The sequence below is a fragment of the Anser anser genome (genome assembly GCF_964211835.1).
Source record: "Anser anser genome assembly, chromosome: 26".
Lineage (NCBI taxonomy): Eukaryota > Metazoa > Chordata > Aves > Anseriformes > Anatidae > Anser > Anser anser.
In genome coordinates, this window is record NC_139747.1 from 1648535 (window position 1) to 1668558 (window position 20024).

Here is a 20024-nt window from a genome sequence, read left to right on the forward strand (position 1 = left end):
AGCCACAGCAACTCTCCTGAATGCGGCGATCAGAGCAGTCACACACCCAGCCAGTACAAAAGCGCCTGCGGGAAGGCTGGGCAGAGCCCTAACGGGGAGTCTTGGCTCAAGCCTTCAGCTCTGCCATCACCCTGCTCTTCTGAGCATGATTTTTCCCCATCTTAGGTTCCATCTCAGGTTGTGCCGTTGAGATAGCTGCCAAAGATTTACTTATTAAACAGCACTTTACAACTACAAAGTAATTTTTTCTAGCTAGAATATGTAAACACCCCAATAATTTTCAATAAACCACACAGCTACAGCCTGAAGGAAAAAATAAAAAAAATCACCTCCTCCACACTGGAAGCTCAGCAAAATGTTCCAGCTGAGTTTGCAAAGGTGCTTTCAGTCCCTCTCTCTTCTCAAGTGCAACACAGAAGCCTGCAGCCAGGTGATTACGTTTTGTTCCTTATTTGATGTACAGCCTTGGAGGAGCCCACAGGTGATTTGCAATAAATCAGAATTCACATCACCTGCACGTCAGATAATAGGCTGGGGGAGGGCATTGCTGACATGCTCTCAGGAACAGGTGAAAACAAAGCTCCTTCATTTTGCAGCTCTTGCAACTAAAAACATACCTGAGCTGACTGGTGAATCTGAAAAACTGTACGCACAATGGATATAATGATAAAAGGAGAATAAATGCACCCAACTCATTGACATATATCACAGAACATTACACACATACCAGTTGGCTCTAATGCAAATATTCACATCTGTACAACAGATAAATAATTCAGGAGCAGACAAGAACATCCAACTGTAGCAAGTAGTAAGTAATGAAATTACGTGAAGCACTCTGAATGGGCTCCGTCGTAACAGCACACAAGTCAATAGAAAACATCCTTGCTCTTATCATACTTTGGACATTTATCCTTCCCCTCCTCTCACTCACAAAAGCACCCTAAACAAAATTGGATCTGAAAATCAGTCAAGATAAGAGCATGAAAAGAATGCTCTACTTTGCCTAAGCATCTACTGCTCCTCTCAGAGGCAGGTTGCAGGGCAGATGAACCACTTCCAGTCTGACCAGCAGAGCCATTCTTATGTGCCAGAACACAGAGGTAACAGCTGAGCAGAGCAAGGCATCACAAATACACAGAAACACCTGAAATTCACCCTGATCTTTTTCCTTTGCCCTCAAGTTTATGATCACCTGTACCTGCCTCTGCTGCTCTGCAGAGCTCCCTCCCAGCAACAGAGAGAGGCACATGCTAGCGAGGAGCTCTGGATCTCCAGATAGTCAAAGAACACCAACCCCTGACCAACCCCCTTTAAGAACACCCTCTGTTAAGCCAGCCACAAAACCAACAGCAGGGTACTTGCTCTGTCCAGCCATTTCTCCTTCTCTGTAGCCAGGTCTGGCTCAGAAGTTCTTCCTAAGCGTGGAACGCCCGTTCTGCAACACCCGTTTCCACTGCACGCATCGCGCAGGCAGATGGCTGGGATATCTCACAGCAGAGACAGCAGCTGCAAGATGAGGGCCCAGCATTTCCACTCTTCACAATACAGAAATTTAAGAACAATCGGATAAAAGTTTTATCATTTTCTTTTCCTCTTGGTGCAACATCTCTCACTCCTCTGCATAAGGTCAGGGTTTCAAAGTTGCATTTGCCCTTAGCAGTGGGTCTGCACTTTTATGAGTTTGTCAAGTCTTATAAAATAACAGTACAGAATACCCAAAATACAATAAAAGTATTTAAGAGCAAGATGCAAGATTCAGACACATGGTACTTAGAAACAATCCCTAACAGACGGAGTTGGTACAGCATCCGACATGCTAGTATAAAAGCATAGTATCTACGCACGGTGGCAATTAACCAGGCAGTCACAGCCTGCGTGTGAGCCTTCTGTGAACAGTTGCATTTTCAGAAGTCACAGCTCCTTCAGCAATATTCTATGGTTTGGGAGTCCATAGGCTAAATGCTCATCATCTACGTATTTTGAGTCCCAGCTCTGTAATGCCTGTACACCACCGCTCCCGCTGGATTTGCAGATCTGCATTGTGCATTAGGACATCTAGTGGCTGAATAATTTACTGTACAAATACACGCCTGAAAACATGATTTTGATTCCCCATCAGGAAGCTCATATCTACTTTTCTAAAGCTAAGACTTATCTGGGAGAATCTCAGGGTTTCTGCATTATTCTGCCCTGTAATATAACCCCAACTCATTGCTTGATAGAGTACTCTGAAGTGCAAGCACAAAGAAAGCGGCAGGCTTACATACCAATTTCTACCTTATCTTTCATCAAGATACCAGAGTAGCATGTTTACCTCTGATCCATAATGTAGTCTCCCTCTTTACAACGTACCTAATTCTTAGTTTGAATTTTGAAAGATCTTTTCCTTATTCTGTATTTTTAGTATTTTTAAATGGTAGTGTCACTTTTTTGTTTCCTTATTAATTAAAAATGATACAAACCTTTTTATTCCAGAGAAAAACCTTCAACATCCTCAGTGGTGGGGAAAAAACATCTTAAAAAGCCTGTGATGCTTCTTTAAACAACTGTGCCCCACGTGCTTTAAAGCTAAGTAACCATTTGAGCTGTCATAAGGCATTATTTCTGATGAGTTAAAAAAATCTATATTTTTAATTTGATTAATCTAAGATGAAATACAACTGTTTGCATTTTCCTGTGTTTATGCATTCCAAAAATCGACAAACACCACAGAGCAAAGTTAATCTGATAAAAAAAGTAAAATGCTGAAGTGGTTGGCTTTGCATCAGAATATGAAAGCATGGATTAACATGCCAAGGGGGTGATGAACATTTGAACTTCACTAATCAATTTTAAAATCGTAAGAAATGGGCATTTAGAAAGTGTCATAATCTTAATACTCCAGTTCACTCCTTGATTCTTAATTTGGAGAAATCAGCTGCACTTGAAATTTTACCTACAGCACTTCCTTCAGCTGGGCAAAGAAGAATTCCTACTTCAGCATTAATTACCATTATTTTGTTTCCATACCCTTTTAGATTTCCCCATAGAAATTAACAATCAAATCCCTCCTCCATTCACTTGTCACACACCCAGGCATTTTTGTTGTGACTGCTGCTGGATTACAGGCAGACAGCTATTCAGCATGCTCTAACCTCTGTGGAGAGAGCTCAGACTGCAAATAGAAAGCGTCCATCACTGGTACTCCCCATCCTTTACAGTCACTCACTAAATATCTATTCCAGATTTAGCATCCTGGCTCTGATCCTCCTGTCTGAACTTTTACTTGGATTGGGAGGTGCACGACAAGAAATGGATGATGCAAGGATGAGATGTGCATGGATTAGAATGTGTGCTTTGAGAGCAAACAAAAAAAGCAAAAGCAGCAGGACAGCAGACAAGCAATTCAGTAGCCTGGCTATTTGTAATTTGTGGTTAAGAAAAAAGAAAAGAGGTAACGGATTCCAGCAGTAAGGGACTTTAAAGGGCTTCTTCCAAACATCGCTGCACAGAGCACAGTGCAGTTCAGAGCTGGCAGGGATGCTACTGTCTGCGAGCAGGAGTACAGTTCGAGGGCAAGGGACAAGAAACATCGAGCAAGGCTGTTTCTGTTCTGCCTTCACAGAAGAGAAGTGAATGACATGTCTAGCTATTTCAGTCTCAGTCAGAGGTAGCCGGAGTTGTTCTCAAAAGGCTATTACTGAATAAGTTCAGAACCTTCGAATCAAGTGGGAAGTTATTGCCACCTTTTTTCCTCCAAACTTACATGGCACTGAAAAGCTGAATTCACAAAGACCTTCTTGGGGCAATTAGCCAGTGAAGGCTGAGAGACACTCGGTGACTATGTGTGATTGCAGTCCTGTAATGAAATACAGACAGATAGAATCACAGGTCATAAGATGATGGAAATCCATAAAGGAACTTTATAATTGGAAAACGTAGAGGGAAAAAACCAAGAACACACCAAAAAAAGCAGAAAAGCTCAGAAAATATTTATATGAAACCTGACAAAGGAACATCAGCTAACTAGCACGATGAGATGCTAGTGCTCTGCACTAGGGTTAATGAGACGGTCGGAGTTTTACCCTGGCTGTTGCCACATGCTTCCTGTGAAGCTTGAGGTGCTCCAGGAGAGATGCTGAAGCAGGCACCAGTCATTTAAATTGCAAATGTGTTTGGCTTGATTGGGGACTCTTCGCCCTGCTTTGATTTACTGAATGCATTGGGCTCATCGTACACGGTTCTTTTCTCCCCATTTTGCTACCCAGTGCACTGAAGCCTCACAGTGAGTCATGAGAAATGAGAGATTATTTCTGACCTAATTAAGTTCAATTTTGACAGGACTAGAAATACGCAGGTGTCATGTTATTAAGTTACCTAATTGTACCTTTGAAATGGTCATATAATAATGACTTTTCAGTAACAAGAGGAAAAGGGGGATTGGGACGTGAACTCTTTGCTCAATTATTTTCATCTTAATCTCCATCACTAAAGCAGAGGGCATCCCCCTACTAGGTACAGCTCTGAATTACTCATAATTACTGACACATCGCGAAACTCAACTGTTTGATGATCTCGGGTGTGAATAAAAGACAAGCAGTTGAGCAGTTCCTCAACTATTAGAGCACCATTTCAGCTACAAGGCAGAGGACCAACGCACGCACACTTGGGTGCAAGCTCAACCATTCTCCGAAAAGTGGCAGTTGACACAAATCAATCAAACACCAAACAACTAGCCCAGCTGTTCCCCCCACTTCTTATCATTAAGCAGCAGAGAACAGCAGGACATGGCATGTCCTGCTACGGCACTCACTAGGATCTACTGGGATACGTAGGTCGTGCCAGGAGGATTTTGCTCTGTTCCAGTTTAGTCAGGTGCACTGCGATGGAGAAGCAGGTTGTGTGAATGCAACAGCACGTCCCTAGAAGGGCAGCAGATAATGGCCATCCTCTCACTTCTACAATTGCTCAACTATTTTGAAGAGAGAAACCTCAAGAATCTCAAAGGCATTGATTAAATAAAAAGAACTAAGTATATCAGACAACTGTAATTTAAAGAGCACATCAAAGGATCTGTACAACTCCACCAAGAGACGAACAAGTGTTTTGTGGCAGTGATGAGACAGTGTTGCAACACTGACAAGAGACTTTAAGGAACCGACTACAGCTGAGCAAGTGATGTGATTGTGCAGAGAGATGACAGCTACACAAACATCGCAACCAGTTCCTGAATTAAGAGGAGATTTCTGCGAGCTGTTCTGATATTAGCTTTCCCCACTTTGAAAGAAAGCACAGCCTCTGATAATAGACACACAATGCTCAAACACGTTTCAGCTTCAGCGTGTTCTCATATATTCATACTTTTTTTCTTCCATTTGTAAATACACAGCAGAACAAAAAACTAATAAGAGGAAATTACGTTCAGTCCCTTAGACTGAAGGTGAGCTTTGGCACTGACCAGCTGGCTGTCACTGTCAGCACTTTTTGGCCCCTCTGCCCCAGCTTCTCCTTGCCAGTTTCACCACAGGGCAAGGGCCGTGCCAGTAAAGGTACCGGACAGCCACATTGTGCAGTAGATGGTGAAACAGATCTGAATTAAATATACCACTTAGAAAGTGTTTTCTTCAAGTTGGATTAATTTCTTGATGTGATTCCCCCACGCCACACAAATGCACGATGCAGGGAGTGGTACGTGGGTAAGAACAAGAGGTCTTGGCTGCAAAACCCTACTTAATGATGCTGCCTCCGAACATAAGTGCAGCCTTAAAGCCTGCCACCCACAGTCCTCCTCAAACCACCTGCAAAACTCTGACCTCGCTGGCCGGTCTGACTTCCTCTCTCTTCCATAAAGCAGGTTTTTATCTCTACATCAACCATGTGGAACTGATAGGAAAAACAAAAAGCCCACAACGACTTCACTGCAGTGCCTCGCAGACAAGTAACACACCAATGCCATCTATTGCAACGAACGGTAAGCTATTTCCTACAAGGAAACATGCAGTTAAAAAAAATCAAAATTTATACAACTGTGGCTAAACTTTCCAGTATGTGAAGCCCAAAAAACGCTTCCTTGAGGCTGCAGACCCCTACACAGGGATTTCAAACTAATCAGTAACTTCATTCTTCAGTTATCTTTTTATGACCCCCCTACGAAACAGTCCACGAACTCAGAAGTACCGTCCAGCAGCGCTCAGCCTGTGCGTTTTGGAAGTGGCAATCGCGGTCCTCTAGCGCTGCAGTTACCAGGTATTCCTACATCAGAAGCACGGCACATCACGGTGGCACTGAAATGCCCGCCAACAAAGCAGATTTTGTGACATAAGCTCTCGCTGTAGAGCTGTAGTTCAACTGCCTTTTCATAAAAGTTCCCACAGAATATAAATGGGTCTTCCTCATTCTGTGGATAGTGCCAAATGTTCTGATGTTTTCATAGAGTTTATATCCGGCAGAGAGAGATTTTTTTTTTTTAAAAAATGTACGTTTTCCTAAAAATTCCCCCAGTTACAGATTAGACAGTCCCGCAGAATTTGCTTCTATTAAGTTTTACCGGTTTTTATTCTTATTGCTAGTATCTTATTGCTAGTACCCACTGCCCTGTCAGGCAGGTACCAGTCACAGCAGCTTTGCAGCATTCTGAGCTCTGTAATTCTGGGCTGATGAGTGTTCAGATTCACCCTGTTTATTTTTCCCAGAGACAGAACTGTTGCAAGGTAGTAATAAACAAAGCAGTTGAAGAAAAATACACGGTTAATATTGTCCATGAGATGGGATGACTGCCCCGTCTCCAAAAATAATTGTTGATGGCATTCAGCCCCCCTTAAGCTGGGCATAAACATCTTTTTCTCCCCACCCTGCAACATACTCAGCGTACCATTTGTTGAGAAATCTCTCAGAAATTAAGCTAACATACTCAAGCAGTTTACCAAAAAAAATAAAAGCTCTGTGTATATACAGAAAAAAAAGAAAGCGACATCAATTGGTTTAATGGGCTGTGGTGATAGCGCTCACATTTTCAACTTAACCCAATATTCTTTACCTCTTGTGTACCATGCTATCAATACCGTTAAGAATAACTGCACTCTGATGCTAAAGCTAGCAAACCTGCCACATGACTTCAGTCTAATTTGTCTTGGGTTCACTTTACTAGATCTGGGCAATTTAGCTAAAGTGAAGATGAATCCCACTGTACATCCCCTATCAGCCAGGGGTGTTTAGAGGCTGCTTACTGGGGTGAGCTCTTTCTTTCTATTGTTTTCCGCAGGCATGGACAAGTGGAAAACACTGATCTACACTCGCATTTGATAATAAGCAGCACACGTTTGGCATACATTTTGCAGCATCAGAGAAACAGCCTATAGACAGGAATGGAGAAAAGAGCCTCTGTTCAGCATTTCAATAATCCCTTTACCATCAAGAGAAACATTGCTTCTTTTTCAGATAAATTAACCTATTCCACCTGTCAAGAACAAGCCCCAGAAATGCTTTACTAAGGTTTGACATACACATTACAGTGAAAATTGATAAAAGGAGTTGGCCACACAGAATTAAGTAACCTGTCCTGAAAATGGTACCAAGCTCTAGGTGTTTTTTCACCACCTCCAAGCAGTTCTAGTTGCAAGCAGCAGAGGGAAGCAGCAAGCACTGTAACATTGACTAGCCACTCGACTGTCATGTACTAAAGACTTAATTATGTTCTCAAACAAAATACAATGAACTCTGTCATAAGCAATCACACGAGAGACCACGAAGTCAGTAGCTTAGTGGAAGTGGCCTTCTATGAAAGATGAAGTAGAATTTTCTCTGCCTATAGGGAAAACTTACTGAGCTCTGAAAATAAAAACGTGAAGTGGAATGCAGGGTTTTCAGTTCTTGTTTGTTTGTTTGCTCCCTCCCCCCCCACTTCACTTACCAAGGCCTGGGTTCACACGTTAATGTTTTACCAGGAAAAATTATTCAGAATAGTTTTGTCTGATCATCAAGGTATCTTAAGAATTTAATTACATCTGCTTTAGTAAATGAAAATACGTCTCCATAAGTCAACTGTTGGCAGATAAGCATAGAAGGAAATACTTTGCTTACGATATGTTTAAAGTATTTCACACACACTCGATGTTTTATTTGGATGCAACATAACTGCTCAGGAAATAGGCATTGCATAAAGCACACCTTCAGTATTACTTGGACACGTTTCTATCATAGCTCAGGTATTTGTCATTGCAAAATAAAATAAACCCAACAAAAGCCAAACAAACGAACCAGAAGAACTGAACACATTTAATGACACACAATTCCTCTTTCATTTTTATTGCAGGCAGCAGAGCCTACAGAAGTGTTTCTTACAGGTGGATTACAACTCCCAAACAGGTAAAAGAAAAGACAGTTATGACACTAAAAATTGTATTTCAACCTAGATGAAAGAAAACTTTACTCTCCTGGATCCTACATCACTTCTGGAAGAATTCTTCCAGGTCAAGCATTCCCTCAAAATTCACAGACAAACTATCCAAGGGCATCACTTGTACCTTTTTCTTTTTTAAACTCTCTTACAATCAATTGAAGGAGGAAGAACACGAGGACACTAGCTTGGGCTGCAGGAAACCACTAACATGGATGAAAACCTCAGGACAGGTCAATTCACTCTGAGGAGTTTTATCTCCCCTATCACTTTTGATGCCATGTTATGTATCTAAAGCACAGTGCACCTGGATCAGGCACCATCTAACACTCTGCACAACTCCTACAAAGCCAGGCTCCAACTTCTGCTTGTAGAAACTAGGTGAGATTGTAATGTAAGTCCATAGGATGGTATAATTGGATACGACTTTGCATATGACTTCTCATTGCAAAAAAAAACCAAACCATAAAAAACAGAGCATACTCAGAAGTACGTAACTTTGAAGAGTACAGCACTTACCAGGGAGTTTTTCCTTCAGTCTCCAGCCTTCATGTTTTGAGTTTTCATTACGCTGCCACACTCAAACAGCTGAAGTAGACAATTCCTTGATCATGCTATAAAGAAAATTTGTGAGGAAGTGAGGCAGAATATGACAAAGCAGGAAACAATAATTATGATGTTATTAGAAGAACACATCACATGACAAAAACTTAAACTGCTTTGAAATACAGATTTTGTCTTCTCTTAATGCTTAGTATAAAATAATATTAAGTTACTGCTGTTTTAAGATAGAACTAAAGGTTAAAGGATAGTAATTACTGATTATTTAAAGGGTACTTATAATGAGCTACAATAAAAAGATGTCACATTTTTAAGCCAGATACTATATTTTTAACTGGGAGTGTGACACTGGACTAACATTACCAGGAGACTGCACTTCAATTAGAAGCAAAGCTGTGACTTGCTATAAAGTTCTTACAGTACAGGAAGTCTCCAGTGCTTCAGCTCACAGCACTATTTGTGCTCTCTGCACCAGAACACAGACTTTTTTTTTTTAATAAGAAGTTTATATTTCATATGTAGGTAAATACACATGAACGTCTTAGTAAGTCCAGGAATGTTGCAGAATAAGACAAAACCATTTCTTCCAGTGTTGTGAAAATGAAAAGCGTACTGCAAGTGACCATGACCTTGATATGAAAATAATAATAATTGTTTTACGTTATATCCCCAAAGCCAAACATATTAGGCATTTAGAACATGACACTCAGCAAGGGAATAAAAACTGTAAACACAGGAAAAGAATTACATTGAATGATTTTTTTCCTCTAGTTTCAACACCAACGACAGGGTATAAAACACTTCTATTCAGCTTTTCAAAGATGCAAAATACATATGAAGGCATAAAACAAAGCGAGAAAAGCACTAAGATTAATAAGGAAAAAAACTCCTAAGAGAGAATTTATCAGGGAATTCAATAATTCAAAGATATTAACTTCAGCCTTGCTGAATAAGAGTAATTATTTTTCCTGAAGTCAGCTGATTTCTTTTTCCTTTTCATCCACTGTCATCTCTTGTTATTTAGGACATCACATAACCAGCCTTGATTGTGTTACAGCATTAAGAGAATGAAATTCCAATTTAGAAGGTGCTTAGTACTTGAAAACTTTCAGCATGTTCACTTGCTTAAAGGTAGGTGCCTGCTTTGATGCGCTGCTGTGTCACAGATGCACCTTCAAAGAGAGAAAACTTCCAGAAGATAGAAGTAGCGGTGGCAGCAGCTAGCTGCAACTTGGAAAACGAGGCTGAACTTCAAGTCCCACATAAGCACGCTGTCTCCTCGAACTTCTGCTGCCCCTTGCTCATTAGAAAGCTGGGGTCACGAGGAATCAACCCGTTCTTGGAGGAGAATCGTTACTGAGAAGTTTCCTCCTCTTTCCCCAGCTATTGACACGACCACTACCTCTGTAGTTCTGTAACCACGGCACAACCTGGACTCTGACTGATCTTCGATGGAGAGGGTGAGGGAGAACAGGCTGTTGTCAATGCAAAGCTGAGCTGGCGAGCAGGAACAGGGACCGCAGAGAGTTCTCGAGATGGCGGATGCGAAGAGAAGGGAAGGCTCTGCATAATGCAGGTCTGGGGGGTTTTTGGTAGCCAGACTTTGCTACAGATAAAGCAGGACTCGCTGTTCCTTCCCTGATTTCTCTATCAGGGAATATTAAGCAGCACATAGATAAGGAACCTTTGCCTGGCTGGGGGCTACTATTGATTCCTGAGTTCTGATATGTGAACTTTAAGGTTGGAGCTCTGTCTCTGCGTGGGGCACAGAAGAGCATGTTCAGAGAGCTGCCAAGAGCTTCTTATCTACATAACGCGCTCAGTGCCAGCACGGGTGTAAGGCACTGAAGAACAGCTTCAAGATATGCATTTCCTTGGGTAGCACGCGCTGTATAGCGGCTAGGATATGTTTCCCTGTAACAACAGCTGTTTCTCAGAGCCAGGCAACTTCAGGCTTCCATGAACTTTGAATTTCAAAGCTGTTGAATCATGACTAGGGGATGTCTGTATTTTTTAAATAAGCCCATTACCTAAAGGCTGCTGCTTACAATACTCAGTTCTTTGTGATAGCATGCACAGGCCTGAACCAAAATCTCTATTACGTAGCCCAAACACAGAAGGTATCATACCCCTCCTACAACGCAACCATAGATTTACAGGGAACTCCAATAACCTTGTGTGTCATGCCACAAGACATGAGGTTCCCATCCAGGGATTCCCAAGACTGAAAAGCAAGGTATAACTGCTACCACTTCATTTTTAGTCCTTTTGGGGAACTACTGGCAGAGTCTATAGGAACTGTACTTCTTTACAGACAGCTTACCCTAGAACTTCCAAATGCAGTCACTCCACCCAACAGATGATTAATGCCAGCAAAATAGTTCTCTACCTTCTCTCTCATACCACATGAAAGACATTTATTACCTTGTCCCTTTCCAGTTTGATGCTACAGAGATGCCAGACTAAGGAATCTGACCTCTACTCTTCCATATTGTCATTTTAATTAAAGCCATATCCTGTAAAATGGTATATGCTGCTGAAACCCTGATAAGATCCTATTATCAGAAAGGAGCAAATTTGTGATGCTATCTAGGCCAGCCCATGATTATCTGCCAGAACAAAAGGAACATTATTAAACAAACTCTGTTAGATCACTGTGGGAGGATAGAATGAAAATCATGCTCCAGAGAAATCCCTTATCTCTCTGGGGTCAAACCTGCAGCAGGCAGTTGCTGCTCTGTGCTGAAAGCTAGAGCAGAGAAAAGAGAAGGAGCTGCTGATTCCTGTTGTACTGTGGAAAGTTTTGTTCCTTTCCTGCAATTTATTACCCGAAGAGATACCAACGTTAATATCAATTAACTCCTGGGAGATGATAGTTTCTTAAATACATTTTCAAAAATCTCATTACAAAGCAAAGTGCCTGTATTTGCTTTTCTAAACACAGCCATTATTTTTAGGACAGACAGAAGAAAGGGTTACAATGTCTCTCTTACCTTTAAGGTTTAATGATCTTCTGTGAAACAAAAGCAGCAGGAGGGAATTGCCACACAGCAGTTTCTTTACCTTGACTTCATTCTTTCACTTCTGAGTCAGCCAAATAACATGTCAGCCCCCTTGAGGTGGATCCTGGTCTTTGTGCAGCCAGAACAAACACTCAGCAATTCTAGACTAGGCAGAGAGCTGTGTCACATCTTTGGATTCTCTCAGGTTTCTTGGTGCTAAAAGCACCAAAAGCAACCTTCTATTTTTTCAAATAATGAATTCCACTGCATGCACGTGCCTTATTTTTCTGCTTTTCCAAGCAAGCACTAAGCTAATGCAAGAAAACCAGCCAGAATGCCTGTCCCATCCCAAAAGCCCCACTTAGCTTCTCTAACTTCACCATTACTGACAGACAAGCTCTGAATCAGGGAAGACAAAGTGCAGCCTAACTATCATCCTGATTTTTAATTACTCTACCTGTTAATGCTTGAGTAGCAAGAATGGCTCTACCACGCTATCCAGTTACTTAACTTTCTCCTCTACCAGGGAACACAAAGAGCTTGCTCTGTGTTGGGAGTGGTGTTATCCAGGGGGTCTGTGCAGATGATCACAAACAGCTGAAGTGCTCTGGCTTCATTAATTACTATTCATCAGATGAGCTGCATTAACTCCCATGTCCATGCTCTTGCCTGCAATGAGAATGCACTGTTTGAACACCACCAGGTGGCTTAGTGCAGACAGCTGGCTGTGCTTAACTGTGGCAATGGGTGGAAAGCATTTTAAAAATGTGGAAAGCCCTTAACACAGCTCAGCTGGAAAAGAAACAGTTCCCTATGCTTGTGGAGTTACCGAATGGCCTATCTCCCCCTAGCCTAAGAAAAAGGAATAACCCCCATTTTTCTGGGAATGCAGCCCTTCTTACTAAAGTCATGGGAACTACAAGCACTAGTAATAGTGGTTCAACTGGTAATAAAGGGTTAGTAAGGTGACTTCAGACACCAAGTAAGATTTAAACAGAAGTTGTGAGAGAGAATACAATTTTCTGGTCAGATCCTAGATTCAAGGCATCAGTAGCATCTCTAAAATGCATTGTTTTATCTCAAAAAAAAATCATGAAAGAAAAATCACTAAAGGGACTTGGCAGCTGATAAAAAGGATATTCACAATGAACTAAAGAACAGCAGCAGGTACATCGTATAAATTCCTCAGAACTCAATGAACTGGTCTTCAAAAAAATAATTTTATCTTCCTCATCCATATGTATTTTGATAGGACAACAAACGCGGCTCCAATTTAAAAGGGCTCCGCGTGGTTCTGTTTGATGTGTTTGCAGACTTTGTTCGGGCTGCAGCACGAGGCCACTGCCCGGCGAGGCCTGGCCCCGCGGCACAACAGCTCCGTGTGTCCGTGGAGGAAAGGGAGCTGGGCAAAGCACGCCTGCAGCGACCAGACCAGGGCTTCCTTGCACCCAAAAGCAAGGTCTTGAGAGACTCCCAGAAAGGAGGTTCTGGGTTTTCTTCCCACACTACCTGTGTGTGAGTGAAATGGGGGAACCGCAGCTCCTGCGCCTCCCGGCTCCGCGCAGGCCCTCCTGCTAAGGCCCCGATGTTTTCCTGACATTTTGGTATTCGAGGAAGTAGGAAACAGCTTCAAATTAACAAACTCTGGAAGCATTGCTGCTGTCCTGCAGCTGGCCTTGTCAGCCCTTGCAGCTGAGGCAGCAAAAGGCTCTTTTTGAAGGGATATAACTTGGATCGTGTGAAGTGTTCCAAAGGAACTTTCACGTGCCTGGTGCAAAGACATCAGAGTTTCCCTCCTGGAAGTTCAATGATGAACTGGGAAAGACGGCTTTTAAATTTCATCCAGGAATACTTGTCCACATTAGCATTTGTTCTCTACACTCTGTAAGAGAAGCAAAGATCTCCTACAATGACACAGTTCTGGTTGCAGAGGTGTGGTCATTACTAAAATCTGCTTGTGAGGGGCTGCAGAAGTTTTGCAGATCTATTTTAGTTAAATCATTTGCCGTCCTTCCTAAAATCGACTTGGATCTAAACGTTTTTTTTCACAGTCTTAGCTTGTGTCTTTTCATTCACAGATGTATGATGCTACTTGACCATTTAACCTTCTGCGTGATCTAAACAGTACATGCTTTCCAATACCCCTCTTCCAGTCACGAATGTAATCCTATCCTTCCACATGCATATTTTTCCTACGATCCTGGTTCCGTATCCACAACTCTGGTTTACTCATCTTAGCATCCTAGCTCCTGTCAGCAGTAGATAAGCATTTTGTTCTCAATGAGCAGGTAGGAAAGACAGAAAAAATCTTCAGACTAAGTTGCAACATTTGTATTTTGCAGACCTTGTTCATTCCCAAATCGTCTTGAAATATCTGTATTTGCAGGATCAGGCAGCTGAATTCACAGACCACAAGAAATTTAGTAAGTGCCTGGGCAGAAATCTCCTTGGTAGCATGCTGCTTGACTCTGGCCAGTATCAGCCGCATCAGAGAAATGCTCCAGATTCCGTCTCAACGTTACACATTAATTCTTGCCACCAGTGATTTCTGACAGTAATACTGTTTCTTTTGCCCTCACCCTTGAATTTATATTTTAGGGAAAATATAAACAAACTAAAGTATATTTTCTAATTTTCTTTTAGGCTTAATTTTACTTAATACACATATTGAAACTCAATTTCCAATTCAGAAACACTTCTCCATTTCAACCAGCTTTTGTCACATACTTTTTTCAAAAATCTTCAACAAAATCTTAATAGCTAGCCAAGCATCAAGCGTTTCTGAATATTACACTTCAACTGCAATGGAAAAGCAGGAATTCTGCTTGTGCTCTGCTCTAAACAACAAATCACCTTCAATTTAGAATAAAAAAAAAACCTAGCTTAATCAAACAAAAGAAGAGAAAAACACAGACAGGTAAAATGTGACTGCATACAGTATAATTAGCCAGGATATTCAGAACAATATCCCCTCTTTCAAAAAATACCAGGGGACCTCAGCAACTTAGACCATCTGTTTTTGCTGTTACAGTTGGCATGTGTGCACCTGGCTTAGAAAGCTAAATAAGATACGAATTAACATGTATATCAGTAATAGCATCTATGGAGAATTAAGGTTTTGAAAGATGGAAACCAAGAGTTAACAGAGAAGAAAAGGTAGGATGATTTTTCTTCCCTCTAACTCTTTAACTGACTCCAGGAGAGAGATTTGCATGCAGGCAGTTTACTCCTCCCAGCCAACATCTCATGCTGGGGACAGGGCTGATATTCTCATTGGATGCCTCATCCATGAAGCTGACATTTCCTAACCGTGGAACATTGTGTCACTAGCACAAGACGGCAGTAAAACAAGAAGCTCAGAAACAATGACAATCTGCCAGCTCTACTCTGAAAATAACAAGACTTTCTCTCTTCCCCCCGCCAAAGCCAGCAAAGCTGTTCTTCGCTCATACCACGGATTTCCCCAGGTGAAATGCAGATGGACAGAGTACTGTGCAAATCATAGCAAGCCTAACAGATAATTACCTACTGCAAGGACTAGAAGCAGCCCAGATAATTCAAAACTACTTACCAATTCCACTACCAAAAATAAATAAATAAAGCATAAGCTGCTCCAATTCATTACTGTTTATTCATCCTTTGAGTGCACTACACACAGCTGTTAAATGGCCAATAAATTCTTCCCATTGCAGTGAGCACTCCTCAAATTTAGAAGGACTGCCTTGGCATCTTTTTTGGCAACACCTCATGTCAAGCCATTTATGCACAGAGGAACAGGGGAACCACTGCTTTGGACTGAGCTCATGATACAACGCATCCCAGTTCCTTTTTCCAGGAAAGGTGCATACCAGACATTTTGAAGTGTATTGGGGAGCTACTATGGAATAACGAGAAAACCAGAAAAACCTCCTATTGCCCTGAGAGTTGTTTACACCAAGGAACGTGAAGGCCCATAGGCTTTTTAGCATGGTTTTGTGTGACTGTAGGTGCTCTTATTTAAATATAATGACTTTAATACCACCTATAATGATCATTTTAATAATCATCTCCAACACGTCTTTGTGAGCCTGGTTATTGACATTTAAATGCAATTTTAAGGAAATAATTGGTTCTTCTCATGACAACATCTCAGAACGATCAGCGGTTCACTCAGGCATACACAAAGCAACAATAGGAACCTCTACAGAATTTGTCTGAAGGATAAGAAAAACAATTAGTCACCCCCATTGCATCATCAGCTGAGGTAATGCAGTTACTAAAAACAGGAGTGCTGTTAAACTTAGTAAGAAGTCCCTTTGATTTCACGTTTCTTCATTTCTTAAACCAGGAATGGAGGTCCTCATCCAACACAGCTTAAGGAAGGAAAACTCCTTGGGCATCCTGCAGAACTGCCCTAGCTCCAGTGAGACTGCCCCTTCAACCAAACTTAGCCTTGCACTCTGCTGAATGTTCTAGATCAGAGTCCAGATTTAGAAACAACACTTAAACACTGCTTCTTGGTAAGACCAAAAGTCGCTGCCTTTAAAGCACGATTAAAATTAATGTTGAACTGTGCAAGTGAATAGTCCAGTGTGCTGAGAATCAACCTCCAGATCAGCAGCTGGAAGAAACATGAAGTTGTGTCAGTGCTAGTTCTTTCAAGTAGTGCTTGGACATCCACAATCACAGCTGGGGTGCGTGCTTTTTTGTGTGCCAGAGGTCTCATTTAACCATTTTTAGTCTTTGCTTCTTTACACAAAAAAGTACTTCTGGGAGATCACTTTGTAGGTAGTGTAATTCTGAAAATAGCACTGGGGGAACATGTAAGTAAAATTGTTTTAAATATAAACATCGTAGGACCATAAAAAACATACGGCACAAAGAATATGACAGATTCACTGGCAGAGAGAAGGATTCTTCCTAAGCAAGAAAACCATTCCTAAAGAACACATTATTTCAAGCAATTGTCAACAGACGAACTACCCAGGTAAAAAATGGGAGAGTTAAGAAAGTACACGGAGCAGGCTTTTTGCATCTACAGGATTAAGGACATACCAGAGTGCCAAGACCCAAGCCAAAACAGGTTGCCAAATCAAGCATACAAATTGATCTCAAGTGCTACAGACCGGTACAGGCAGAAAGGCCACGGGACAAGCTGCTTTTGGGAGCAGGTACAAACTTCTTTGCTGTTTGTGCAGCGTGCACAGGGAGGAAGGGGCAAAGGAGCAGTTCTGGTCCTGCCTCCCGCACACTCCTATGACCCCAGCAGAGCCTCTGACCTCTGTCACTACGCCCTTACCCGTTGGCATGATTTTAATACAAAGAACTGATTAGTGTCAAAGCTGGAATACAGAAAAACATTAAAACAGAAAGACAGATCCATGAATACAGTTCTATTGTACACGCCGCGAAAAGAAATCCCTCTGATAAACAAACACCTCTGAAGAAAGAAAAGAGGCTGTGAGGAAGCAAAGAACTGAGCATTTTGTTCAGAATTTTTTAGAAGAATCTCTACTACGTTAAAGCATAATAAATTCCGCACAAACCAAGAGCTCTGGAACAGGCAACGTTCTTTTAGAAAAGGCCTTATATTCTTTTGATATCAGCTTTTAAGAACAGTAATAAATAAGTGAAGGGGAGAAAAGTGTTCAAAACAACCTACAAAGCAAATCAAATCAAAAAAGACTCCAAAAACAAATTTACAAGTCATAACATATCAAAATGTTAATGAATAAAATCCCCATAATTTCCGAGGGGAACGCATGGCCACAATTACCGCATCAAAGGATGTTTATTTTCTACCTGATTGCAGCAAGTGTTGTTCTTGAAAAGGAAAAAATAAAGAATGCCCTTTGCTGCTGATTTCCAAACGCTTTATGTGAGTTCAAGGGACTGAACACGCTTGCAGCAGCGTGGATCCGCTGTGTTTATGCACCACAATCACTGCAGCAGACTTGTTTACAAACACTCTGATTTTTCTACTGAAAACACAAACTCAGACCCCAGCTGCTAGAGCACTGGAAACCCCGACCCAGGTAACCTGCTAGCTCCTTTCTGTCTGTCCCTGTCACTCCATCAGTTTTGCTCAGTGACGAATCAACGGCCTGAGAAGTGCTGGAGGCCTCCTTCAGCAGGGCTGTCAGCGTTGCTAGTGCTGACGCTGTTGAACTCGTGGATATGGCAGTAGGGAGTTTTTAGAGCACTCTCATGTCTCGTCTGGCTGAAAAGCCAGCTCTCAAAAACCCAAGGAAACGTGTTGTTTTTTTCCAAAATACAATGTGATTTTAGTAATAAAAATATATTACAATTTTGCCTGCACACACACACACATTTTCATGGCAATATTTTTAAAGAGTGGCGTCGATACATCAATATTATAACTCTTTGGACCCTGCTTGGTTGACGAAACAATGTTCATACAGAATGACACCCATTTAGGATGCAGCAAGATGGATAGCACTGTCAAATTTCATTATTAGCTGTCCTCTACTTATCCAGTAGTAGACATCATTAGGTGTCAAGTTAAAACCTGCATACTGAGAGGGAAAGTCTCCCACATTTTTTAAAGCTCATGCAATTTAGTGTCACAAAATAACCTTTTAAATGTAGCTTTTTAATTTTTTGAAACATACATTTCATCAAACTGTCTCTGAGGAGGCTACTCAGAAAGCTAGGAACTTGTGTGACAGGCACAGCACTGTCATGATTGCAAGATGACTGCAATACAGAAGACAAGGAGTAGGAATGAGTGAGATGCCACCACGTGCACTTCTTGTTTAGAACTGGAAACAGAAGAGAGAAGAGATAAAATACAGGTAAAATGCCAAATTATATATGTGAACCAGGACCACAGGAGATGGATTTGCACACGCAGTGATTCAAAGCACTGGGTGTCCCCATCACCACTGCACGGACAGTAGAACACATTCATATGGGTATAAAGTTTATGATGTTAATAATAGGCTATGATGTTACATATAAATCTTGTCAGAAAATTGACTACTAAAACATATTAAGAGGTTTTATAGGGATTATTGGTAGGTCTGCAGAAAATCTGAATACCTCAAGTGACTCAATGGACTTCTAAAAATGTAGAATGGTAAATTGCATTAAAAGTAATTATTTTATTTTATTTTATTTCTGGCAGTGACTCAGGAGGCTTCTAATAGGAATCTTTTCATATGTTTTGTTTACCTAGACATGGATAGGATTTGTCTTTCAATTGCCTTTTATGCTTTTTTTTCCCTTGGTCTGTCTGATATGAGATTGTAATGTCTATTAGAACCCTGCCACAACACAAAGCCTTGAGCTTACCAAAAGGACTGACGCAGATACTTGTAAAATATTTGCTTAAACAAAGTCACATTACGTCTAAAAAGGCAAGCCTATAAAGGGGAGCAGAAAAGCAGCGAGACCGATTAACATTGCTAAACAATACCAATAGCCAAGATTCAGAAAACAAGGGAGAGAAAAAAATGGATAGTTGCACTTAATATTATTACCACCACAATTAAGAGTCTAGAAGCAGGAACAGATGTTCTGAAAAAGTATCAGTTTTATCCACTAATTTAAATGAAACTCTCTCTGGAGGGAAATCACCAGCTCACTTAGGCTCTCTGCACCAGTTGGCTATTTAGTGAAGGAGACGAGATCCAATTTTTATGAAATCCATCTTGTGACTGCTAAGGCAGCGCTTAATATGAATAGCTGAAAAGGGTGTGACAGTCTTAAAGACAAAACAGAAACCCTTCTCCTCATCCCTAGAATAAGTAATATCAAAACCCTGGATTGATTTCTGTCAGAGACCGCATTAATTCTGTCTGGTGCCTCGTCCCAAAATAGCCCGGCTTTCTGGCACTCTCACAACGCCGGAGATGGTGTGCCCTGCTCATTCACGCTCCCAGCAAGCACCATGTGTTTCATTTAAGGCTCCTAAATGAAACAGTAAGCCCTTCACGAAATGCAGTCATTCCTGTAAGTTAAGAGGGCACGAAAACTAAGCAGGGTTAAACACCGCCATGTGGTGAGCACCGTCCTGATGTCAGTGCACATCAGAGGAGGCTCCACTGATTTCTGCGGGACTAAACGCTTCTTCCTCATTTCAG

At 41.4% G+C, this 20024-nt stretch overlaps 1 protein-coding gene across 1 annotated transcript in view; it reads right to left on the reverse strand.

Moving 5' to 3' along the window:
- UNC5D (unc-5 netrin receptor D) overlaps positions 1–12591 on the reverse strand; it is a 155884-nt gene extending 143293 nt beyond the window's left edge. The window contains exons 1-2 of the mRNA XM_083812026.1: positions 11932–12591; positions 8897–8991 (exon numbers count right to left, since the gene is read on the reverse strand). The gene's annotated coding sequence lies outside the window, so the exon portion shown is untranslated. The remainder of the gene's footprint in view (positions 1–8896; positions 8992–11931) is intronic.
- Positions 12592–20024: the final 7433 nt, after the last annotated feature.